The sequence below is a fragment of the Dromiciops gliroides genome, chromosome 4, assembly GCF_019393635.1.
Source record: "Dromiciops gliroides isolate mDroGli1 chromosome 4, mDroGli1.pri, whole genome shotgun sequence".
In the NCBI taxonomy this organism is placed as follows: domain Eukaryota; kingdom Metazoa; phylum Chordata; class Mammalia; order Microbiotheria; family Microbiotheriidae; genus Dromiciops; species Dromiciops gliroides.
In genome coordinates this window covers 405,207,030-405,235,005 of record NC_057864.1, presented here as the reverse complement: position 1 = coordinate 405,235,005, position 27,976 = coordinate 405,207,030, and the positions used below count along the sequence as shown (strand labels likewise).

At 35.1% G+C, this 27,976-nt stretch overlaps 1 protein-coding gene and 1 pseudogene across 1 annotated transcript in view; both read right to left on the bottom strand.

The window, feature by feature from the left end:
• The window catches only part of PACRG (parkin coregulated), a 652,064-nt gene that overhangs the window by 416,636 nt on the left and 207,452 nt on the right, over positions 1–27,976 (bottom strand). The window lies entirely within an intron of this gene.
• On the bottom strand, positions 127–2,013 carry LOC122753509 (annotated as a pseudogene).

The window sequence follows — 27,976 nt, the reverse complement described above, 5'->3', positions numbered from 1 at the left end:
GGACAAGAATTGCATTTATACTTGTTTGTAGTACTGATAAAGTGCAATGTTGTTCACTTCTCTCCCTCTGCGCACATTCAAGTATTCAAAATGCCCAGATTTTTTCAGTAGCTTAAATGTTAACTTTTAAATTGCTAGTGCCTTGGCGATAAATTTGAGTCCTTCAATTTTTGGAAAGCTGTGTGGAATACTCTTTCTTATGGTGAGTTTAGTCGACCTTTTCAATGGCGGGTTGACTCTACCCCCTGGGAATCCACCAGGCATGCCTCCTGGCATGCCACCTTCACTCTGGTACAGCTTAGTAATCCATCTTCTGTTTATCTTCATCACCAATCTTGCCTTGTAGTTTATCATTTTCTATGGTAGCTTTCATGTTGAAAGTATAAGATTCAAGAGAATTCTTGGAAGAAACCTTGTCTCTCTGCTTCGCATCTTCAGCCTTATATTTCTCAGCCTCCTGGACCATCCGTTCAATGTCTTCTTTGCTCAGATGACCTTTGTCATTGGTGATGGTGATCTTGTTCTCCTTGCCTGTACTCTTATCCACAGCAGAAACATTGAGGATGCCATTTGCATTGATGTCAAATGTTACTTCAATCTGAGGGACACCCCTGGGTGCTGGAGGGATTCCTGTGAGATCAAACTTGCCAGGCAGGTTGTTATCCTTGGTCATTGCTCTCTCTCCTTCATAAACCTGAATAAGCACACCAGACTGGTTGTCAGAATAGGTAGTAAAGGTCTGTGTCTGCTTGGTGGGGGTGGTGGTATTACATTTGATCAGAACTGTCATTAACTCCACAAGCAGTCTCAATTCCAAGGGAAAGAGGAGTGACATCCAACAGCAGCCAGTCCTGCACATTCTCAGATTTATCTCCAGACAAAATGGCAGCCTTGACAGCTGCACCATAGACAACAGCCTCATCAGGATTGATATTTTTGTTCAGCTCCTTGCCATTGAAGAAGTCTTACAGAAGCTTCTGGATTTTGGGGATTCTAGTGGAACCACCCCCCAGGACGATGTCATGAATCTGTGATTTATCTAGCTTGGCATCCCTTAGGGCCTTTTCCACGGGGTCCAGCGTGCCTCAGAAGAGATTGGCATTCAGCTCTTTGAAAAGGGCTCAGGTGATAGAGGTATAGAAGTCGATGCCTTCATAGAGGGAACCACTCTCAATACTGGCCTGGGTACTGGAAGAGAGGGTGTGCTTTGCACGTTCACAAGCAGTGCACAGATGTTGAACAGCCCTCTTGTTCTCACTGATGTCCTTCTTGTGCTTGTGTTTGAACTCGGCAATGAAATGGTTGACCATGCCATTGTCAAAGTCCTCCCCACTGAAGTGGGTGTCCCCAGCTGTGTACTTAACCTCAAAGATGCCATCTTCAATGGTAAGAATGGAGACATCAAAAATACCACCTCCAAGGTCAAAGATCTGCACATTTCTCTTGGCAGCAATCTTTTTGTCCAAGCCATAAGCAATAGCAGCAGCAGTTGGCTCATTGGTGATTCTGAGCACATTTAGACCAGTGATGGTTCCAGCATCTTTGGTGGCCTGATGTTGGAAATTGTTGAAATAGGCTGGTACTGTGACTATAGCATTTGTGACAGTCTTCCCAAGGCAAGCTTCTGCAATTTCTTTCATCTTAGTCAAGACCATAGAAGATGCTTCTTCTGGATAAAAACTTTTGGTCTCCCCTTTGTAATTCACTTGGACCTTAGGCCTGCCTGCATCATTCACCACAGTGAAAGGCCAATGCTTCATGTCTGACTGTACAACTGCATCATCAGATCTTCGACCAATCATATGTTAGGCATCAAAAATTGGTGGGGTTCATTGCAACTTGATTCTTTGCTGCATCACTAATTAAACATCCTGTGTTGGTGAAGGCCATGTAACTTGGGGTGGTACTGTTTCCTTGGTCATTAGCAATGATCTCCACTTTCCCATGTTGGAAAACTCCCACACAGGAGTAAGTGGCGCCAAGATCAGTGCCAATTGTGGGTCCCTTCGACATGGTTGCTGGGAAGTCAGGGATCGTAGCTGACCACTATGGAGGAAGAAGGCCTGCTGCTGTGCCAAATCCCTCATTCTAATTTTTTTTTTTTTTAGTGAGGCAATTGGGGTTAAGTGACTTGCCCAGGGTCACACAGCTAGTAAGTGTTATGTGTGTGAGTCCGGATTTCAACTCAGGTACTCCTGACTCCAGGGCCGGTGCTCTATCCACTGCGCCACCTAGCTGCCCCGCGCCACCTAGCTGCCCCCCTCATTCTCATTTTTAATTATGGTTAATAACTGTGCATTTCCCTCCAACCCATTTTCTTTTGTGTATTCTTCTTTCTGTCATTTCATTTTGTCCCTCCACTAAAATTTGTCTTGCTTCCAATCGTTGCTTTCTTTTATCTCCCCTCACTTTTATTATCCCCCCCTTCTCTATTGGGTAAGATAGATTTCTATTACCAATTAAATTTGTATATACATTTTTCTTTTTGGAGCAATTTAGATGTGAGTAAGGTTCAAGCATTGCCCACTTCCCCCCACCACCATTTTCCTCTCCACTGTAAAAGCTGTTCTTTGCATGTCACTTTTATGTGAATTAATTTCCTCCATTCTTCTTTTTCCTTCCCCATTCTCCCAGGGCATCTCTCCTCATCTGTCCATTGTTTTTACATCATCCCAATATAGTTGACTCACTCCTGCATCCTCTTTCCTTATAGTTGTTGTTCTTCATGCCCAAAAAGGACCAAAATGACATCACTATGTTGGGATCAGTGTGTCCAACACCTTCTCTGTAGAATTCTTCTAACTGCCCTAAGAATGATAAAGATCTTAGATGATACATATATCATCTTTCTATATAGAAAGGTTACTTTTTGAGTCCCTTATGATTTTTCTTTCATGTTTACTACTTTATGTTTCTCTTGAGTATTATATTTGAAAATCAGAATTTCTATTCAGCTCTAGTTCTTTCATAAGGAATGCTTGAAAGTCCTCTAATTAAATATCCATTTCCCCTCTTGAGGGATTATACTCAGTTTTGCTGGGTAGATTGTTCTTGGTTGTAATCCTAGATGTTTTGCCTTCTGGATTATCATATCTGAAGCCCTTTGCTAACTTTATGTGGTAGCTGCTATATCTTTTGTTATGCTGACTGTGACTCTATGATATTTGAATTGTTTCTTGCTGGCCATTTGCAATATTTACCTGTGGGTTCTGGAATTTGGTTATCATACTCCTGTGAGTTTTCATTTTGGGATCTCTTTTAAGTGGTGATCAGAGGATTTATATTTTATCCTCTAGTTATAAAATATCAGGGCATCTTTCTTTGATAATTTCTTGAAATATGATGTCTAGGCTCTTTCTTTGATGATGGATTTCAGCTGATCCAATAATTATTAAATGATCTCTCCTTAATCTATTTTCCAGGCCAATTGTTTTTCAAGTGTGATAGTTCACACTTGATTTTCTTTTTTTTAAATTCTTTTGACTTTGTTTTATTGTGTCTTGATGTCTCATGGAGTCATTAGCTTCCATTTGTCCAATTATAATTTTTAAGGAATTATTTTTTTTTCTTCAGTGAACTTTTGTACCTTTTTTCACATTAGGGCAATTCTGTTTCTTAGGTTGATATTTTCCTCGGTATTTTTGTGCCTCTTTTACCAAGATATTGATCCTCTCTGCCCTTGAACTATGAATCAGAAGTGGGTATAAGAAATGGAATTGCCAAATTACATCTGGTTGTGCATCTACTGCTAACACAGAGGAACCCTATAATCTCTTTCTAATCACATTTCCTACCATCTCTGAATTGAGAACTTCTAAAGCTGCTGCTGCTTCTGTCATCACCACCTAGTCCCACCACTTGTTTTTCATAAACATGAGCTCTAGGTCAGCCTTCTCCTCCATGTCACAAATCTATTTTTCAGATCTCCTAAGTTTTCATGGGCTGGAAGAATGTCTCACTATGAGTTTTGTTGACTCTGACACTATTGATTTGAGGCATTATTTTAAAGTTGTTTGGAGGTGAATGTTGGGTGAATGATTCTCTACTCTGCCATCTTGGCTCTGCCACTGAAGTCCCTCCATCAAAATTAGTAAAGAAGTATATAGTGTGTATAAATGAAGTTTTAAAATAGACTATTTAAATACATGTTCCTTCAGAATTAGACAATTATTAGAAATACTTATCCAAACAAAAACACTATTCTAGTTCTCTGAAGAAAAAAATAAGTAAGGTCTGTACCACTATCATCTCCATACAACACTTCATCTCTAGCAATACTTATTAAATAGAGCAAATACTTCAAAATACAACATATAATTAATTAATGTGTTAGAGGAACTGCTGAGATAATAATTTCAGTGAGATTTAGGAATTTTTTTATACAAGTGCATCTAGTTTTAATCAAATTCAATACATTTATATTTGAATTTACACAAAAGACAATTTAGGAAGTAAATATTCACTATTAAAAAGGATATTTTGCTTTACAAGATTCCTTACTGTTCTTAAAGTATTACTTAATTGATAAGAATTTGACTTACAACTTTTAAGGAACACATTTATTACCTAAAATGAAATATACTTGTGGACAATATTGATGAAATAAGAACATCTTACAAGAGCAATTCTAATAATTTATATAAAAGGTATTTAAATATAACAGTGATAATAAAGTAGACCCCAATTAGTTGAGTCCCCCTTCACCTACACAACTCACTTGATAAAGTGTAATGGGTGGTGTTGCAGGATGGTGAATTCTCTTTCTTTCCTCCCATAAGCAATGGCATATGGCAGCAAAGAAGTTCATCTGGTAAGAGACACTCCACAGCCTAGCATAGAATGGGCCCAGAGAGACCAGCTAAAGAGGAGAATGGAGCTGAGCTGTGATCTGCCAATAGGGAAACAGCATGAGAAAATGAAAAAGACAGAAAAGACTAGGGGGTCATTCAGGGAGAGAAATGTGATTTGATTTGGCCACATGCACAAACACACACACACACACACACACACACATACACATATATGTTGTCCAGGTATATTCCCTGAGGCAGCTAAGTGCATCAGTGGATAGAGCACCAGGCCTGGAATCTGGAAGACATAAGCTCAAATCCAGATTCAGATACTTACTAGCTGTGTGACCCTGGGCAAGTCACTTAACCCTGTTTGCCTTAATTTCCTCATCTGTAAAATGAACTAGAGAAGAAAAGGGTAAACCATTCCAGTATCTTTGCCAAGAAAACCCCAACTGAAGTCACAAAGAGTTGAATATAATTAAAATGACTCAACAACAACAATAACAAATATATATTCCCTAAATGTGTGCTCCTCTACTTTTGCAGCATATGTGTGTCCCCTCTTCCTGCTGATATTTTGTATATTTGTGGGAGAATATGTCCCACATTCATATGTAGAATATTTAGTTACTGCTACTCACAATATGCTATTTTAGCAAATCCTTTTCTTTGAGCTAACTCTGTTACCTGTTAAAGATAAATGCAAAAGCTAAGACTGATGAACAATAGTTTTCAGAGTAAAGTCCCTAAAGTTAAACCTGTAATAATCATCTTCCCAGGTATTCAAACTTTGAGTTTGAGTAGGGAGGAGTATCCTGTACTACTATAATTTCATATAAAGAAGCAACATGACATAATGGATTAGAAATTGACTTTGTCAGGAAAAACCTGGGTTCAAATTCCATGTGATTGACTCCAAGTTAATCACTTTATTTTTTTTTTGTTTGTTTTTTGCTTTTTTGTGGGGCAATGAGGGTTAAGTGACTTGCTCAGGGTCTCATAGCTAGTAATTGTCAAGTGTCTGAAGTCAGATTTGAACTCAGGTCCTCCTGAATACAGGGCCCCTGCTTTATCCACTGCGCCATCTAGCTGCCCCCATTAATTATTTTAAATCTTTTTTTCTCTCAATTTTCATCTTGGTTGGCTTTATCCACACAAAGAGCTGTCCAGGATTCATCTTGTGACCCTAACATAGATTCTAAAGCTTGGATAGGTGCATCCACAGTTGGCCTGTCACAAGAGATTCTACAGATCTGTAGATATACTACTTTAACATCACAAGGTACCTGTCACATTCTCTGTTCTCACTGTCTAGCCGAGATCCTGCATCATAACCTTCAATGAATATTACTCTTATATAGGAAGATTATATGTTATTATCAATTTCAAATATCTGCATTATGAAGTCAAGTCTATGAATGACGAGAATGATGAATTGCAGTAGAGAGGCTAAAGGTGGAGATAATTGGACCATAGGTACTCTAATAGTTCCTACCAAAGGTAAGGAGAGGCCCTGCCAATCATGATCATGGCAACAGCAATAGAAAGGACAGGAACAATGGGAGAACCAAGGCAGAGGTAGAACCAATAAGATTTGGTAGCTAATGGAGTAGAAGGAATCAAGAATGATTCTGAGGTACTGGGAAAATGATGCTGCTATGAACAAATATTAAGAGAAAAAGGGGAGAATTAGGAAGAAAAATAGTAAGTTCAATTTGTGTTCAGTAGGTAGGAATGAAGGTAGTAAAGACTCACTTATCTAAGATTAATTTAAACACTTCATTATATGGGGTTTTCTTAGGAAATTAGATATGTTCAAACATTTCTCAGTACTATCAATAAACCAATGAACATTAATTAAGCTCCTACTATGTGTTGGCACTGTGCTAAGTATAAAGGATACAAAAGAGGGAAAAGATAGTTCCTGCCCTCAAGGAGCTTATAATCTAATATACTAAACATAGATTCTTTGGAATGACTCTTCACTGTGGCTGAGGCCATTTTGATTTTTAAATTTCATTTATATTAAGTAGATGTACATATGAGAATTAAATCGTTGACATTTACATCACCTCACCCCCACCCAAACACAAGAGTAACATATTGAACTCCATGACCCTCATAGTCTCTTCTAGCTCAAACAACGTGACCGATTATTTCTTTTGGGGCACTTGATTTTTAAGGTTGTCTATGGCTGAACTCTAAGAGTACAGGCAGGTTGAGGACTAGGGGAACAGCTTTTTTCAATCCCCTTCCTTTATTCTACTTCAGATCTCTTCTTTTTCCCTAGTCTTCTCTGCTTGCACACTCTGCTACCCGATTTGCTATATTTTTATTGCTGAATGTCTGAATAAGGAATTAACTGAGTTGTTTTCTTTTCCTTTAATGTTCTACAGAAAGGGTTTCTCTAAGACAATCAGAACAATGGAGATAAACAGAGCCTGGCACTAAGCACAGGCTAGTGCATATTATTACAAAGAGAATTAGAGAACCATCCTTATTTCATTGTTTGCTTCTATTTCATGGAATCCAAACTTCAGAAAAAAACAATTTAAATTCATTTACTGCATACAAGCTCAAAGCAGGAGCTGCTATGACTGCTCTGGAAGGGAGAAATCCAGAGCTTAAGAACAGAAAAATGATAAAAATGGGCTTTGTCAACACTGAATGGAAGAAATAAAAGATTTGTTCATTTGAATTTAAATGGGAAGGTATAAAAATGTATATTTCATTTAAAATGTATCATTAAGATGTAATTAGAATCAGGGGACTTGTGCCAAACAAGCTAATAATTTGTTTCTAGTTCAATTCTGACATTTTGTTGTGGTTCTCACTACAGTAATTTTAGAAATTATGGATACTAATTGTAACTGGTTTAAGAGGGGTTTTCACAAGGTGAAAAACACTGAAAGAGTGCCTAAACATCTACCTATATGTTTTGGGTTTTTTGTTTTTTGGTTTTTTTTGGTGGGGCAATGAAGGTTAAGTGACTTGCCCAGGGTCATACAGCTAGTAAGTGTCAGGTATCTGAGGCTGGATTTGAACTCAGGTCTTCCTGAATCCAGGGCTGGTGCTTCATCCACTGTGCCATCTAGCTGCCCCCTACCTATATGTTTAATGATTTAAATATTATGATAAATTTTAAACATATCTTAAGGAAAATAAAAACCTATACAATCACAGTGCGTATGATTTTATCAAGTAAAAAAAGAATAACAAAGTATACTCCAGTTGTATCTTACCACCAATTAAATGAAAGTATTCCTAAATGAATCTATACTTTTCCAAGTGGAAAGTTTTTATTTCTTTTCCCTCTTCCCCCTCCACATTTAATTGCTTTGATTTTTTGGAATGATGGATGTTGATATGTTTTTCTAAATTTACATATTGATGCTCTGTCATAGTTGTTTGGCACATACCACAGATGGACTTGTCATTTGTTGAATTATACATGAGGTGTTCAAAAGTGTTTTTTGTTCCCCTGGTACTACTTCTCAAAATACATAGAACCACAAATAACTGTAAGAAAAACAATACCCCTATATCCACTGTTCTAAACCAATTTTTTTTTTAGTGAGGCAATTGGGGTTAAGTGACTTGCCCAGGGTCACACAGGTAGTAAGTGTTAAGTGTCTGAGGCCAGATTTGAACTCAGGTACTCCTGAATCCAGGGCTGGTGCTCTATCCACTGCGTCATCTAGCTGCCCCCATTAAATGGTTGTTTTATCCAAGAAAAGAAGGCAGCAATCTGTAGCTGGGGACTAGGACTGAAGGATGTGGAAGTGTCTGCATATGGGGAAGGATTTCTAAGCACATCTAGAGAATCAGTGTGTCCCAACGTACCCTGCAAGAACTGCTAGTTTGTAAGCCTCTTGCCTTTCAACAATCCAAGCTAAGTTTATAAATATTACTATCCCTATTTTACATATGAGGGAACTGAGTATCAGAAAGACTAAGTAATTTTCCTATAATCATATAGTTAGGCATGTTGCAGAGGAACAGAATTCAGGTTTTCTGGTTCCAAATCCAGTGCTCTTTCTCACTATCAAGATTCTAAAAAAGAATGTGTTGGTTTTAAAATGAATAAATTATTTTTAGGTATTTGCCTGGAGACTATTTTACACACACACATATATACATACATGAGTGCATGTATTATGTGTATATGTGTATATGCATACATGTATATATGCACACACATATATACATATGGTATGTGTATGTGTCCATGTCCATGTCCATTCATGTCTATGTCTATATCTATGTCTGTGTCTGTGTCTGTGTCTATGTATATCCTCTAGTATAATTTCAGAAAAATAAGACAGACTTACTATTGAAATTCAATTGCAGTTATATATTACATCTCATAAATGAGAGTGCAAAGTATTTCAGAGTGCAAAGAATTTTAAGAGGTTTATATTATTAATTGGAACTTCCATTGTTTATGAAAGGAAACCAGGGCTAACTTTTATGACACTAACATTAAAAAAAGACATTCAGGGTATCTCCAGTTGTTATGATGTAGTTTTGAATTATTTATCTGTGTACATATTGTTCTCTCTACCCTTCAAGTAGGACATAAACTCTTCTACTGAAAGAATTATTTTTGCTTTTGTCTTTACACCCCCAGCCTTGTAGAAGAGTACCCAGAAATAATACTTGTTGAGTTAAATTGAATAATGAACATATCTTCTATAAACAAAATGCATCAGAAAAATTTTAGCATAGTCTTTTATATAAATTGCCAAATATCTTTCTATTATAGATGAAAGAGTAAATAACTATATCATTATAGGAGGAAAACAGATACTTGGATATGAAAAGATAATTGCAAAAGAAACTTAGAAAGGAAAAAGGAAGAACATTAGGAATAGGAGGAGAATAAAGAGAAACAAAAGGAGGAAACAACTGTAAAAAAAAGTAGAGCAAAGAGCAGGAAAAGATGAAAGAGAAGAGTCAGTCAAAAAGAGATAGAGACAAAGGGAGAATAAAAAAAGTAAAGGTTTATCCATAATTTTCTTTCTTTCTTTCTTTTTATCCATAATTTTCATAGCCATTAGACATGACATTCCTGCCTTTAGTGGTCCTATTTCCAGTTCTATACAGTCTGGACCAGACTAAAGACTGTATATGTACAAGATATTATTATCATCCTCATTCTTGATGCTACTCCATTTCCTCAATTCTGCTTCCTCTGTTACCCAGAAAGTTATCACTTACCCACATTTCCTTCCTTGTCCCACTCCTTGGTTTCATGATGAAAAGAGTGTACACAACATGCATCTGTCCTAATTGGGCTAATAGGACCAGTATCTCACACAATTCCTTAGCTACTTCAGGTATGCAGACTGAATATTAATTAGTGCCTACTATGTTCCAGGCAGGTAGATACGTGGCTTGGTGTATAGAGCACTGAGATTGGAGTCAGAAAGACCTGATTTCAAATCTGGCCTCAGACACTTACAAGCTGTGTGATGCTGGGCAAATCACTTAATCTCTGTTTATATTAATCCACTTGAAGGGGAAAAGACAAACCATTCCAATGTTTTTGCAAAAAAAAACAAAAAAGAAACCCATGGACAATATGGTCCATGGGGTTATGAAGAGTCAGACATAACTGAACTGAACAATAGCATGTGCCAGGCACAATTCTAATCTCTTTATAAATATTAATGTACTTGATTTTCACAACCTTGTTGAGGTAGGTGTTATTATGATCTCCATTTTACAGCTGAGAAAACTGAGGTAGACAGAGGTTAAGAGACTTGCCCAGGGTTACACAGCAAGTGTCTGACACTGGATTTGAACTCAGGTCTTCCTAATTCCAGATCTAGTCTATTCACTACTCTACCTAGCTACCTTATGGACAAAGTTTGCAAAATATATTGTCAATTTTCAATAAATTCAATTATGTACATCCTAAAACTTTAGTTTGGTTTTTATTTCAGTAGAAGAAAGCTGGTCTGCAGCTCAGCAAAGTACTGAAGCCCTTTCTATTGTTGAGTTTCAAAGTACCTGAACAGAAGTATGAGTTTAAAATTACCTATATGCACATGAAGCATAATAGAAACACAATTTGGGGAATTAACTGTCTTCTTGTAAACCCCCTTAGGCAGGTATCTATTCCAAATAGCACTTATTTTCACATTTCCATATAATTTTAAAATAATATCTTTTGTTCTTATTATCAAGAATGAGAATAAGATCTCATTTAAATATAGACTAATGAACTCTACCTTCTGTTGTACTCTCTAAAAATGCTTTAGTTGATAACTAAATTAGACTAGGCTTTAGGTATGTCCTCTGCTAAAAGTAATAGCATACATTTATCTATATGTATATTATATATATATGCATGCATATATGTAGCATTTGTTGATCTAAAAATGATAGAATGTTAGTTATTATTATTAATTAGTTAGCCTAGCACAGAGCCTGGCAAAATAGTAGGTACTTAATAAATGCTTTTTGAATTAAGTTGAATTAATTTGATTAGTGTTCTGACTTAATGAGGTTGGGGCAATGGCCATTAACTTTTTCGGGGCTCATGTCCTTTTCTGGTTATATATTTTCTTAATAATGTCTCTAACACTATTTCTTACATACAAAGTCAGGGAATTTTCTACAGAAATATTTGCAAAGTAATGCCCATAGGAAAACTGGTCAAATAGGGGAACCAAGAGAGAGTATGAATGGATGAAGTGAAAATTCATTAACATTACTGGAAAAACAACCCAGACTTTATGTCTTAAGAGATGGGTAGGCTTAGGAAGGAAGAAAAGATTGAGTATAACTGAAACCATACTTTGAATGAGGCTCATAGAAAGAAAAAAAATGTATAAAACAAAATCCATGAATGGGAAAATGGATTCTAGATTTACTTGTGAGTTTAATAATTTAAGTATCATGAAAGAGTTTAAATATTACTATGTTAAAGAAAAAAGAATAATGAGAAATTCATTTTTTGAAGCAGTGTTACAAATGGATATTATTCAAACTAACAAAATTGATGAGTAGAAGGTGGAAGGTTCTATGTCATAACTTTTATCTGTGATAGGCAAATAAAGGGCAAAAAATAAAAATAATACCTAGAAAGAATATTAATAAAAGTACCATTAAAGTATTTGGGATACTTCAGAGAATTAGGAAGGTATGGGGGAGTGAGAACATGTGTGAGAAAGCCGGGTTTATACTATCATAAGGAAAACTAACCCAGAGATTAATTGGTGATTTAAAGGAGGAGAGTAGGGAAGATGAACAATAATAACACTTTAACATAATAAATTCTTTAATAGAGGATGATACAGATATTTAAATTATAATTCTAAATTTGAATGGATTAAACTTTCTTGTAAAAAGAAAGAGAATAGAAGAATGGAGTACCATGACCTGAACACAAATTCAACTAGTCCATAATACCTAAGCTCCAGACCCCAGGTAAAACTCTCAGTACATTATCAACTCCCAGCCAGCCATCTACCTCATTCATTTTGCAGTTTTTCCTGTTGCCATGCATATTTCTCCTTCCACTTTCATTCCCATACTCTTACTTTCTACCTCTTACTTTGAGCACAGTAATCATAACATTACTTCCATTGTTAGAATGAGCATGTCAGTTAGTTGACCTATGAGTCAACTCACATTTCTGAAACTCCCTAGACATACCATTCTCATATATATGTCATATAAAAATTAAACAATTAAAATGTAACTTCCTTGAGGGCAGGGATACTTTTGTATAATGTATGTAAATATAGCTCCTGGCTTATAGTAAGCACTTCATACATGAAACAACAAATGAATGATCCAAGATACTACCAGGATACTCAAAGAGCAAAAGGAAAACCCCAAATGTATTGAGTAGATTTTTTATGGAGAATTTATGAGAAAACAAAAGAATCATGAAGTGAAATGTGTTAGGAATTGTGATCTGAAGCACTAATGAAATCACAAATCCACCAAAGTACCCAAACCTTATAGCACATAGATACAGGAAATAAATGTCCAATAGCAGCTTCTATGTGTAAGAATGTATAAATTAGAAGACTGCAGTAAATCTGACTGTGTACACAGAGCCACATATTCTGGTAAAACAGTTGTGCAAGCTCATTTAATGTGCTGTCCATTCCATTAACACTGATGGCTTTTGATAGGCAATTCTTTTTTGTTCTCACTTTTTTAAAGAATTTAAAAATTGCTTCATAAAAATTGATGATAAGATTTTTTAAAGGGTTTATTGTCATATGAACACCACTCACAAAAGTGAAACTGACAATCTTAGAATTGGAAGAAACTATAGATGATTCAGTCCAAGTTTCTGGCAAATGCAGAAATCCTTGTATAATATCCCTAACAGATGGTGATTCACATTGTTCTAGCATACTAACAATGATGGGTATCTCACTCTTTTACAAGGCAATTCATTCCATTTTTGGACACACTATAATTTTAAGAAAGTTCTCTCTCTAGTTAAATTTGAATTATCTTCATCCAAAAGTTTACACTAGTTTCAATTTTCACTGGGGAGTTTTTCCATGGAAGCAAATTTTATGAAGACTCCCCTACCTCATTGGTTGGTGGTTGGAGTCTACCACATTGGTATATTTTCTGAGAATGTATCATCTATGAAAAACTTTTCACATAGCATGCTTGCATTTGTTAGGGATTTGCTTTCTTTTTCAAAAAATTATTTTTTTTGCAAGGCAATGAGGGTTAAGTGACTTGCCCAGGGTCACACAGCTAGTAAGTGTCAAGTGTCTTAGGCCAGATTTGAACTCACGTCCTCCTGAATCCAGGGCCAGTGCTTTATCTACTGTACCACCTAGCCGCCCCCTGGGATTTGCTTTCTAAATAATTATTACTTTTTTCTTTTCTTGCTTTCTTTTTCTTAGTGGGGCAATGAGGGTTAAGTGACTTGCCCAGGGTGACATAGCTAGTAAGTGTTAAGTGTCTGAGGCTGGATTTGAACTCAGGTCCTCCTGAATCCATGGCCGGAGCTTTATCCACTGCGCCACCTAGCAGCCCTCTAAATAATTATTTCTACATCCATTTTCAATAATGTTTTAAAATTTTCAATAAAAATAAATACACTTGTATTGTGTGAATGTTAGAAATAGTTCCTCAATTTTGAATTTCTACCCTTTAACCTTAATTTGGGTGATCATATGATACAATACAAATGAATGATCTTTCTATGGCAATTGTATAAAGTATAACAGTATTAACACGCATTTCTAAAACATATTTCATGGAACAATAAATAAGGGTTTTGAAGAGTAACAGACTTTAAAATCACTTAAAAAGAAGGTGAAAGAAGCACAGTGTGCAGAGGTGACTTGCACAACTTATCACAGGAAGGAAGTAGCAGGGCTGGGGCTCAATTTCAGTCTTTAAAATCTAAATCATACTGAATTTATTGATATTTCCTAATTTTATTGATACCATGTAAAATCATATTTAAATGGAATTTACATAAATAAGATATTTTCTAAACTCTGAATATATTATTTAGTTGAATCCAATGGCTGAGCTTTAACGATGAGCATTTTACTAGTCTTATATTAGGTTTGCATAAATTTTCTGTCCCACTAAAAATTTCATTGCACATAAATTATGTAACAATTTACTGAAAAGATTAAATTGGAAACTGTTGAAATAATGATAAAGAAATTCATTTTCATTTTTTGTTCTTTCTAAATTTCCTTATGAACAAACAAGCACACATTCATCCTAACTCTTAAATCTTATTTTACTTGTTTTTATATCATCATATGGTTGCCTGCATTGTTAGGGAACATAATTATGGGATTATGGAAAAAAGGAGCCCATCTTGGGCCAACAGTTGTCCCAGTGAACTATTTTCATGTCTTGTTCTTACAATTGATGAGGACATAAAATTTCAGAAGTACTTTATTTTAAGTATATCATTATAAGTAGATTTGGTATTCATTATAATAGTATAGATAATAATGAGTTCATTTGATATTCATATGGATGTCACATGTACTTCCAGAGGCGTTACACTATAATTTAGCCTTAGTTTAATGGATACTTAAAATAAAATGTTATCAACTTTTCTAACAGGCAACTTTTTAAATGAATTTAATCTGGGATGAATAATGGATTATACCTCTGACAATTAACTTGGTATACAATGAGGAGAAAATTGATTTCTGATTTATTGAATTTTTTTCACTTGAATAATCTGCTTATCTTAAAAAAAACCTGTTGTGATTTCTTTCACGCAATGCCATATAGACATTTAGATGGTACCATAAATAATAATTGGATTGCTTATGTCACAGTAGGTTTGTTATAGTGTTAGATCATTTTTAACCAAGGATCTAGTTTAGCACAAAGACCATACGATGTAAGAACATCTTTGACACCATATTAAAATTCTAGAAACTATATTATTTGGAAAGTTGGCTATTGTTATAATTATTATTAGTTTGTCACTAATACCAGCTAAATTATAATAATATTACTGTTGGTATTATTCATCTTGTTTGCATATTTTCAATAGAGTTTAGATAAAAACTGTTTTAGGGCAAGTTTGATAAAATAACAGCTTTAAATAATGGAACAGATATTGGGATTCAAACTCACAATTATACATTCACTAAAAGCAATTTCAGAACAATTTCAGTAGGAGAGTATTTACTTCATCTGTTCCCACATGAATCTGATTTCTCTTGTTAAGTATCTCCTCTGAAAGTTTTTCCTTCCATGTAGCTTGGAGTTTAAATATCTGGTATGATCACAGCTAGATGGCTCAGTGGATAGAGTGCAGTAAGACCCGAGTTCAAACCAGGACTCAGACATTTGCTAGCTGTGTGACCCTGTGCATATCATTTAACCTCTGTTTGCCTTAATCCACTGGAGAAAGAAATGGCAAACCATTCAGTATCCTTGCCAAGGAAATCCCAAGGAGAGTATGGTCTGTGGGGTCACAAAGAGATGGACACAATTGAATTGCAAATGGTCATATCAGTTAATACATTTAAAAAGTTTTTTTATGCATCAATGCTATATCCAAGCAGTGATGGGCAACAGTTCTGTTTGTGAGAAAGATCTAATTCTAATGTAGTCTATTTGTTGATTTCTCCAAGATTTTGTTATTTGTAGCAGGCAATGTTTCAGCGATAAATCCCTGAAAGAGCAAACTTTTGATGTACTGGATATTTCTTGATGCTATATGTCAGTCTTATCAGTTATTTAGTAGTCAGTACTAAATTTTTGCAACTTGAATTGAAGTGTTGCACAATTTTTCCCATTGCCTTGCATAATCTGTAGTCAAGGCTCTTCAAACATAATTAAAAAATAATTTCTGGTGACAACGACCTGATCCTGAAGAGGCCTATTGGAAAATTTGATAACATATTGCCATCATAAATCCCTCCAGTTTTATAAACAATTCAAATAATGTTTACTTTTTATTATCTGTTCATAACAAAAATATTTCTGTAAGTTTTTAATCTGTTTATCATTAATTTGAACATTTATTAGTTGGTAGATAGTATGATAAGGTGGAAGGAGTGTTGTACTTGAAGTCAAATAATAATAATGAAGTTAATAATAGCTAACATTTATTTAGTGCTTACTAAGTACCTTATTATTACTATGTCATTTGATTATTACTACAATCCTGGTAGTTGCCATTATTACCTGAATTTTACAGGTGAGGAAACTGAGGCAAAGAGAGGCTAGGTTACTTGCCTAGAGTCACAAAGTAAGTATCTGAGGCTTCATATGAAATCAGGTTTTCCTGACTCTAGCTCTATCCACAGTATTATCTAGATTTCAAAAGGCTACTGGAGTCAAATCCCATCTCTGCTGTTAACAACATGGCACAGTAAAACACAGGCAAGTCATTTAACCTATTTGAATCTCTGTTTCTTGATCTGTAAAACAGTGATTATAATCACCTCTATTCTATAAGACTGTTGTGAGGATTAAATAAATTAATCTATGTAAAACACTTTGCAAACCTGAAAACACCACATAAAAGGTAACTATCACTGTTATTCCCAATATTATTACTAGATTATGTATTGTGATGAACTGGAGGTCCACAATTAAACAAACCAAAGAATGAATAAGTGAATGAATCTCTCCTTTTGCAAGTATGGTAAGAAAATTTCACAGTCTTAGAATACTTTCACTCATGAAATTTAAGATGTCACACTTAGATGCCTATAAAGTTTCCAAAGAAATCACTAGATATGTGGTTGAGGGGCAGCTAGGTAGTGCAGTGGATAGAGCATCAGTCCTGGAGTCAGGAGGACCTGAGTTCAAATCCGGCCTCAGACACTTTACACTTACTAGCTGTGTGACCCTAGGCAAGTCACTTAACCCCAACTGCCTCACCAAAACAAACAAAAAAAACCAAGATATGTGGTTGAATCTTTTAAAAGTCCTTTAGAACACAAAGGTCAAACATGATAAATCAGATACTACATTATATAGAGGGAAATATAAAGAAGAGATTTTTTTTTTAATTCAAAAAGCACATTAATGATAAGAGTGAGTACATTCTCCTATCTCTTCTTTGGGACCAGACTTGATCATTATAATTTTATTTACTTTTAGTATGAGGCTAATTCAAGAAAAGTTGGGAAATCCATACTTTTAAAAGTTTGAGTGGAACTTATTTTTGAAAGAGAACAAAATATTATATACATTTACCTTCAAAACACTTTAGGTACAATTGTAAATCTACCTGAATGGTAAAATTCTTCCATCCATAAACAATAGAGCACATTTTATTGTGCTTGATCACATTATAATGCAGCTGTGCTACATGCAAAGCAGAAATAAATGAATTTAAAATGAAGCTGTTTGCTTAAAATAACTTAGTTCTTGATTTTAATTGTCTTAGCTAATGAAAACAAATTGATATCAATGCAGATGTATATCATGGTCGGGAACATAAATCAATTACTTTGTTCAAGAAGTTTGTGTAGCCTTTCACTAATGCTCTCTGTGATAGCACAAACTGTCAAATTATTTTCAAGCATAGGACACCTACAATTCCATAAGCATGCAAGGATGGCAAAATGGGTAAATGAATATCGAAAGCAGCATTATCCATGAGGGGAGCTCTGGTCGAAAAAGATGCTTGAATTCTTGACTGAACTGACTATTCCATGACTGTCTATGCAAAACTTCACATGTATACACAACAGTATACACAAAATGAAAGAAGAATTTCTGGCAATGCATTTCAAATGGAGCCCACCTATTACACATAGTTATAGCAACAATAGTGCTCTAGCACTCCATTTAAACAACCTGACTAATCTGGGGTTAGTGGAGGCTTGGGTTCAATATGTTAGGAAGATAGTCTCTACTATATGAATACAGTACATGAGTACATCAGACTGTATATGGGGAAATATACAGAAAACTGTTTAAACAAAAGCTAGAAAAATATATCTGTTAAAGATTGGTCTAGGTCAGATGCAAATATTGGCATTTATTAATAGACTGCCAATATTTTAGAGCTTCTAATGAGTTAATAGTGCATCTTGCAGTTTTTTTTTTTACTCTGTTTTTTTGAGCTGGACCTATGATTTAAAAAAAAAATTATTTTTGGTGAGGCAATTGGGATTTAGTGACTTGCCCAGGGTCACACAGTTAGTAAGTGTTAAGTGTCTGAGGCCAGATTTGAACTCAGGTCCTCCTGACTCCAGGGCCAGTGCTCTATCCATTGTGCCACCTAGCTGCCCCTGGACCTATGATTTTTATCAGTTTAAGGAACTACTTGTGTGGAAATTCTTTCCACAGATGCATCTTGACAACACATCTGTTTTGGGGAGATGGCTGGACAATGAAAGTTTAAATAAGCCACTTAAATAAGCTGGTTTGTGTCAAGGGCAGGCTTCAAACAAAGCTCTTCCAACCTCTGACCTTCGACATCTGAGGCTGCCCCTCTCGCTATGCTTCAAGAAATTAAAGATAATGTTGAAAAGTAAATGACTAAAAAAACTACTTGTTAGAGTTTTCATTTTGGTTTGGAAAGTTCTAATTCATGTCAAATTTAAGACAAGCAAAGTATTTCCTTATTAAGTTTTTGTATTGAATGAAAAATCATTGACAATCACACCATAATCACAGAATAGATTTCTTGTTCTGAGCAATAACAAATAATTCTGTCGAGGAAATTAATTACAAATGACCTAAATTGTAAAAAGTTATATATAAAAGCTTGTTCAAATATAAAACTTGTTTAAAAACAAAAAGACATTAAAAACATGGCAAAAGGTATTAATAAAAAGTAATAAGATAATAATTACACATATATAACCTATATCTGCTTACCACCTGAGGGAGGGGAAGAGAGGGAGGGAAGGAGAAATAGAATTTGGAACTCAAAACTTTAAATAAAAATGTTTATTACATTTTCAAAGTAGTAAGACAGATTACTTGAAAGGTAATATGGCAGAGTAGCAGTGTTTTTAGTGTATTTTCCCCAAACCAACAAAAAGAATGAAAGATGTATAAATTTGTAATAGTTAAAGATAATTTAACAAGATATGAAAACAGAAACAATATAAAAGGTAATATTGTATTAAAAAATAAAATATTTGAATTTCCAATCCATCTTTCTAACCTTAGACAATCCCATACTATAATTATAGCAAGAGCAAACAACCTTATAAACATGTTTCTGGTAACCCCTACATCGTCTCATCATGGTAGTAACTCAGATTAAAACTATTTTACCTCATAAAAGTCAGAAAAGAATTACTCTTCTCAGCCATTTGATGGAAAGGTATCACATGAACTGGTGATGAAGGGATGTGAAGAGGCAAGAGAGCCCCAACCCAGAAGGAAAGGGGCATCCATACTCAAGGGAAAGGGGATTGTGTACTTAATTGTAGTTTGTCCTTTTGCCCATTGAGTTGTCTCTGGGACAATGACCCAGGTGGAGCTTCACACCCCAGAACTTGAGGATGCTGAGAATATTCAGCCTCCAGGGTGAATGCAGAAAAGAAAAAAAAAAGTGACTAGTTGTGTGACTATGGAAAAGCCATTTTACCACTTTCAGCATCAGTTTCATCATCTATAAAATGAGGGGATTGGAATACATGATCCTATGATCTATTATCTTAAGTATTTATTAGAGGTAGCTAGGTACAAGGCAGGAGAATTTGAGTTCAAAGCTAGGCTCAGACATTTAACTAGTTGTGTGGCCTTGGGAAGAGTCACATAACCTCTGTTTTCCTCAGTTTCCCTATCTCTAAGATGTAGATGATAACAGCACCTACCTCCTAGGGTTGTTGTATTAAATGAGATAACATTTGTAAAGTGCTTAGCACATTGCCTGGCAAATAGTAGGTGTTATATAAATGCTAGACAAGATGATGATGATAGCTATGACAGAAACTAAGTCAGAGCTCTCATTGCAGAAATAAAGGGGCTTAAAATACAGAATGTAAAATTTCTAAAAAGTAGTAGGGCCTCTGAAAAAGAGAATTATGGACTTTGAAGCTTAAAACACAGAAGTAGAAGAACATTTGGCAAAAGAGAAACAAAAGACAATGACATTGAGATAATAATTCCATACAAACTAAAGTGAATGACCTTGAATATAGGATAACTGATAGATAACTTATGCAGATATAAAGTTATGGATCACTGATTTCCCAGGAAAAAATATGATAAAAAATTTAAAAACTAACTAAAACATTACAGGAAATGGTGAAAAAACTCCAAAGTTTTGAACACAGATGATAAAACATCAACTAAATCCAGGTATGGTTAACAAAGAAAAAGTGCATGTTTGTCATGTAGTAATTATGTTTCAAAATTTCAGTGCTAAACAACAAAATTGGTTAAGTATCTAGGAGAAAAAATGGCTTTTAACCACAAAGGAATATCAATTTGGTTAGTCAAGATTCCCATGGATCCACATAAAATCTGAAAAGATATTGGAACAAGCTATTTTTTAAAAAGCCTAATGATAAATACAAAAAAAATGGAGTATTTAACAAAGGAAAGGCAATAAAGGCATCCCAGAAGAAGAAACCAGAGAAATCAGGGCATATTTTTTGCAAATACTTATGTTCAGTAGGCTACGGCTTAAAAAAAGAAATTGGTTTGATGGATTAAAGAAAAGATAAAGAAGAATCATCAAAGCACAAAAAAGGATTTTGGGGCAACTAGGGAACATAATTTACCAAGCTGAAGATAGAATGATGGCTTATGTAGCAAACACCACAGACAATGAATGAGCAAAGAACCTGAGAAAAGTAATAATTCCAAGTAGAGTAGCAAAATACATAATAAATCCACTTAAATTATTACCAATTATATGTAATTTTTTTAATATAGGAGGTAGTAACAGAAAATAAAATCACATTCAGGAAAACTAAAAAATGAATAAAATATTTTGGAGTCAATCTATAATAATATTACTGTAAATTTGATTTACATAAATAAAATATCATATAAAAATAAAGAATGACTTAAGTAAGTGAAGGAATATCCATTTTTTAATTTTTTACCTAGGCAAATGTAATAAAAATTATGATATTACCTAAATAAACTTATAGATTCAATGCTACACAGGGGTCACTTTATGGAATTAAAATAATAATAAATCTCAAAAGATCAAAGATTCTTACCCTCGAGTCTATATATTTTGGTAACTGTATTTTAATGTAATTGGTTTCCTTTGCATTCTTATGTTTTTTATTGTATGCATTTAGAAAATTATTCTGAGAAGAGGTTCATAGATCTTCCTATTGTCCTGCTTCCTCCCTACTAGAAGGAATTAATACAAATATATAAGATTGAGAAGCAATCCTCTATAGACAAGTTGATAAAAGATATTAACAAATAGTTCTCAAAGAAATAGCATATTATTGTAGAATTGCAATTACCAATAACAGAAATGCAACTTAAAACAACTGAGAGTTCACCTTTTAGTCAGAAAACTGGTAGATATGATAGTCAAAGGTAGAGGGGTTACAGAAACATAGGTACACTAAAACATTGTTGGAGTTATTTAGTGATCCAACCATTTGGGAAAACAATTTGGAATTTTTCACACACACAAAATAATAAAGTCTCTAGTGGAACGCCCTAGAAGTTTATGCTTGAGTCTGTTAAATAGTGTTTTTTGTTTTGTTTTGTTTTGTTTTTGCAGGGCAATGAGGGTTAAGTGACTTGCCCAGGTCACACAGCTAGTAAGTGTCAAGTGTCTGAGACTGGATTTGAATTCAGTCTTCTCCTGAATGCAGGGTCAGTACTTTATCTACTGTGCTACCTAACTGCCCGCTGTTAAATGTTTTCATTAAGAACCTAGATAACAATATAGTGTAATGATTGGAATGACGCCCCCTGCTGGAGACTTACTGTAGAAAAGCTCTGCCATGAAAGGAAGGTCTTTGAGGGCAAGACCATGTGTCTTGTCTTTGGCGTCAGGAAGTGACGTTTGCTGGTGGGAGGAGGAAGGGGGAGCCTGGCGCTCTGTCTCTCTCTTTTCCTGGGGACTCTGGCAGAGAGCGGAACTAGAAATGTGCTCTCCCTTTAATAGATAGATGAATGTAGGCCTTTCTCTCTCTCTTTACCAAATTCTTATTCTCTTTAATAAATGTTTAAAAGCCTAACTCTTGCTAAAGCTTATAATTTATTGGCGACCACTCATTAGATATTTTAGACAGTTTAGATAGAATTTTAGCCTTTACAATAGATAGAATACTTGTCAAATATGTAAGTGACACAAACCTAGAGAAGATAGTTATCTAATTGCATGATGTAGTAAAGCTCAAAAATGATTTCAAAAGACTAGAACACTGGCCCAAATCTAAAATTTAAAAATCAAATTTAATAGGTTGTTATAAAAATGGGTCAAATTTGCGTTCAAGGAATCAACTTGAGAAATACAAGCAATAGAACAGCTTGTCTGGAAAACAAAACAAAACAGATCTGAAGATTTAGCGGATAGTAAGCTCAATATGAGTCAACAGTATCAAATAAATGTCATTGTACCCAAACCTGGAAGGGAGATCCAGTTTACTTATCCTAATCCCCTCATTTTATTAATGAGTAAACTAAGGCCTAGAGAGGTTAGTTGTCTTGCTCACTGTAATACTTGTTTCATTTTAATTGCATCTTAAAAGAAACAGCAAGAGATTGCAAATTTTTTCTAGCTTTGCAACTTTTACCTCCCTAATTTTAGCCACATGATGGTAGATAATAGACCAGGAAGGGATCTCAAAGGCTATCTAGTCCAACCCTCATTTCACAGATGAGGAAAGGAAGGCCCAGTGAGGTTGCCAAAGGTCACACCAGTAGTAAGTAGCAAAGTGGGGGTTTGAAATCAAGGTACTTTGACTCCAGAATCAGTGCCCTTTCCACTGAACCACATTAGTACTTTAAGAAAAACACTGAAAAGTAACTCCTAGTCCTGGCAATTGAGAAAAAGAGTCAACAATAAGGAATATTATGCTAGGCAGATATTTCTATGACTTGAAAACTGTTATGTAAGAAATATCTTAGTATCATGTCTCAAATTTTTCAATGCCCCTTGAATTGAAAAGCAGTGCATCAGAAGGAAAAGACACTTTCAACAAGGTCAAACTAAAAAAAAAAATCAATTCCTTTTTGAACTATCATTAGAAAAAACTCAACAAGTATGTACCTAAAAGATCATTTATATAGATGGGAAAAAAAGCTGAAAAAGTCAAATAGAAAGACTTTACATTTTACCTTCAATGGTAAAAACTATTCTAACTTTCTAACAAACCTATCAGCACAAAATTGTCAAAGGTTCATTTTTTTACATATGTATATGTATTGTATACATATTTGTTTTGTTTTGTTATGTAACTATAACATCAAACTGTAATGATTTTTAATAAGATAGGTTAATGTTCCATTGTTTGATGAGGTCTATACACAAAATGATACATTATAATGGTCCAGAAATAAACATTTTTTATTTCTTAGAAATATTTTATTTCTATGAAATATTTCAATTCTTAAAAAGAAAAAAGACATGATTTAAAAGCCATGTGCTGAAGAATGTATAATTATAATTCAAATAATCAGTCACCCATAACAAAATATATATAATTCAAGAACTCTCTTAAGAAAGCCAATCTAATATTTTTTGCATGAAGAATAAAAAGGATTACAAACCATCCAGACTGCTATTAGTAACATGCAAATGCATGGCTATTTGCTTTGTAAGTATAACATATGAATACACATATGGCAGAATTGAAGGGGGATTTTTCACATGGAGTTGGAAATCTAATAAAGTCAAGGAAATATGCTACAACAAAAAAAGATTTTGTTTTAAAAAACAAGACTTGCATCCTTATTGTAAGCATGATAGCCAGAAAACTCATTTCTTTCTTTCCCTCCCTCCTTTCTTCTATTTTTAACAATGGCACTGTGTAGCAAGTAGAGTAGTGGGGTTTTGGTTGGTAGAATTTCCTGAATGACAAATTATGTAAAATAGGATTCTTGACTTTTCTCATAGAGTGAAAATTACCTGATCAGCTGCCTTTAAACAGGAATTAGCTCATCCCTGATAGATTATAAATGTAAAAGCCTAATACACAAGCAGAAATTTTATCTAATTAGATCCAAATATAAACCCTGTTTATTCTTGCCTATTGAGGTCCAGATATCTCTTATTTCCCTGGCCACTTGGCTCTCTCAACCTTCCAAAGGCATGTTATTCAAAGTAGTCACATGGAGAGGGTGTAAACTTCCTCCAAAATTATTGGCACAATCAAAAACGTTTTGGAAAAACTCTTTTGGAATTCTTTCATAGTTTATTAATGACTTACAGACCCTCCAACATTTTCATTTCCCAAATACCCTCTACTCCAACAGAACCTTCAGTATGTTTATGAGAACTCAAGAAAATATTTAACCCAAGTTCCTTTACAATCCTATAGTGATTTTTGTTTACTTATTTTTTTTCTATGCTGATTTTCACCAAAACTAGTATTTCCTTAGCTTGATCCCCATCCTTTTTTACCAAACTTGAATCTGAGTGGCTCTTGGCAACTCTCAAAAATCAAATCCATTATTAAAGGACAGATATTATTCTATCTTTTAGAATGTTAAAAAAAAAAGAACATACCACAAACCATGAAGATAAAGAAGGTTAAGAAGAAAATTAAGAGAATGAAGGAAGAAGGAAGGAGGAGGAGGAGGAGGAGGAGGAGGAGAACAAGTAAAAACCAAGAAAGAAGGAATAAGAAAATTCTGGGAGCACGGGTAATTTGAGACTTTTTCTTATTTGCTGTGAATGAAGAAATTTGTTTTCCTTGATTCTACATGTTTGTAAAAAGGAGTTTTGTTTTCTTTCTAAATAGGGGCAGGAGGTAGGGTAGAAGGCAGAAAAGACAGATTTTTTTATTGATTGAAAGAAGAAAATTTAATTAAAAACAAAAGGGAAGGAGACAAATATACATACATATATATTCCAGGCTTGATATTATAGTGAGTATCAGGATACAACATAAAAAGAATGATAAACAAGAGGACAGGACCTATGATTTCACTGGTTTAGAAAACTCCCAGAGAAGGAAACTCTACCACTGCAGGTTAGCATTATTCTATAATTTATAGAGTCAGAGAGTTTTCTAGAATACCTATATGTATTAAGTGATTTATGTAGGATCACACATCTTGTATGTTTGGAACTTGGACCCAAGTCTCTTTGGTTCAGAGACCCACTTAAATATATATGAATGACTCAACCTCTAGGCCAAGGATGGAGTTTGCCTAATAAGGGGCAGTAAAAACTATATATGTCTGTATTCTTTTAAGTCTAACCAAGATGGCCTTCAAATGAAAGAGGAATAGTTTGAAAGACTTAGGAACTCTGATCAATACAATGATCAACCATGATTTAAAGAACTCATCATCCAGTAGGCCACCCACCTCCTATTATACCACAATTCCTTTGTAGTGGCCAAAATTATTATGGGGAGAGTTAATTGCGTGGCTCACCATACATAATATTGAGGTTCAGAAAATAATGAGAGACCTCTAGGTCCAAAGTTTCCTCCCTTCCAAACTGCCTTTTTTTTTTTTTTTTTTTAGTTATTTCTCCCAGGATAATAAGAAAGGAGACTAACAGCCTCTTTTCCACAAACAAACCAGGTTTTATTAATGGGAATAAAATTTACAACAAAGGTGAAGTTAATAAAGTCAGGGACAAGGGAATAGGAGAAGAGAAAAACGGATAAGCTCCCTGGCTTTATCAAAGACTGACTTGAACCCCAAACTTGCTTCTAGTTCAGCTAGCTCGAAGAGCTGGCCTTGCTTCCACAAACTCACCACCTGGGGTTCTTAGTTTTTCAATGAGAGTCAGCTGTGCAGTCCCTCTCTGGTGCAGTCTCTCTCTAGTACACTCGGAAGTTCACCAAAAGGAAAAAGAGAGCTTCTAAGAGCCAGCATTCTCCTTCCTACTTTCTCTCTCCCCGCCCCCAAAGGGGAGGTCCTTCAAGCTGGTTGGCTGAGAGTGTACTGTGGACGTCAGTAGTACACCAATGTGTCACTCAGGGTGGGCCAGGTGTGGCCTTCATTAATCATCCCCAAATAGGTACTTATTCAGTTTCTCATTCTCACCCAATTCAAACAATACTAAATCAATCATGTGGGGCCCCTGCGTGTCTGCTAAATTCCATTATTTTATCACACCATTCTAACTAAGACAGGAAACAATGACACTTGACATGGTGTCAGATATCTATATAGGAATGCACAAAATACAGGTAATAAACTGAGTGAACGATTCATCTTAATTCAGGGAGGAAAAATTTGACCTCACAGGTATTGCTTAAACAAGATGTAAGACTTGTGAATGGAATATAGCTCTTGAGAGTATATTATTCAAAAGGAAAAGGATAGGTAAACCCAGGAACTGGAAAGTAGCAATGAAGCATGGAACACAGAGAGAAACCATACCTTTATTCATTGTGAGGGTATGTTATTGACCACCTTTACAGAAAGGATTATTCAATGAGGAAGGGCCTAGGCCATCCATCCATCCTTCATTCCTCTATTCATGCTCTACTTCTGCCCCTCTAGATTTTACCATCATGCTCCCCATCCCAAGGTACCCCTCTCCCCCATTAATTTTATGGCAATTCCTAAATTTTTTTTACCATTGTTTTAAGAAACAAGAAGCAACACAGTATTGTAGAAAGGGAGCCTGCCTTGCTGTCAGGAAAAACTGGGTTAAAAACTGGGTTCAGGGGGCAGCTAGGTGGTGCAATGGATAGAGCACTGGCCCTGGAGTCAGGAGGACCTGAGTTCAAATCCAGCCTCAGGCACTTAACGCTTACTAGCTGTGTGACCCTGGGCAAATCACTTAACCCCAATTGCCTCACCAAAAAACAAAAAACAAAAAACAAAAAACAAACCTGGGTTCAGGTTATACCTCAGACCCAAGGTGGTTTTGTGACCCTTTGCAAATTACTTACTTTTTCATGATCATAGATAAATCTCTATAAACTTCAGAATAGCTGCTGATCTAGAATACAGATTTTTTTTCATTCTTTATATATGAATTCCCAGCCTCTACCAAAGTGTCTGGGGCTGAGAATGTACTTAATAAATGCTTGCTGATTCACTTACTCTGTGACTGATTGACTTGCATTGGTAAAGGGAATGCCTCACCAAGAAAGCTCATGAAATCATAAGTCTTCACCAAAAAACAACAGAAATATTTCAAAATGTTCTCCAAGAAAATCCACAGCTTCAATAGAAATGGACAAAGTGCAAAAAATGTACCTATAGTCCATATAGAATTTAAGAGCATTGTGTCCGCTGAACTTATGCTTATCTTGCCAAGGTGAGCTGGGGAAATAAATGTCTATGGGTGGTTGGTGCACAGACTCATGATATCTCTGCCTCTCCTTCCTCAACACAAAAGCATCGTTCCAGAAGACATATGCAGAAATGATCCAAGATCCCTGCACTTCTGCACTATGAAAGGCCAGAAATATCTTTTAGTTGATATTTCATAGGCTATTTACTAACACTCACACAAAAATCACTGGCAGAAAGAATACAGTAGTGAATGTAAGAATCACAATTATCTAATTATTTCAATCACACAGCTAAAACTAAAAAGAAGATTGTAATAGTGTTGAAACAGTGACAGACTATATTTTAAAACAAAACAATTTAATTTATATTTA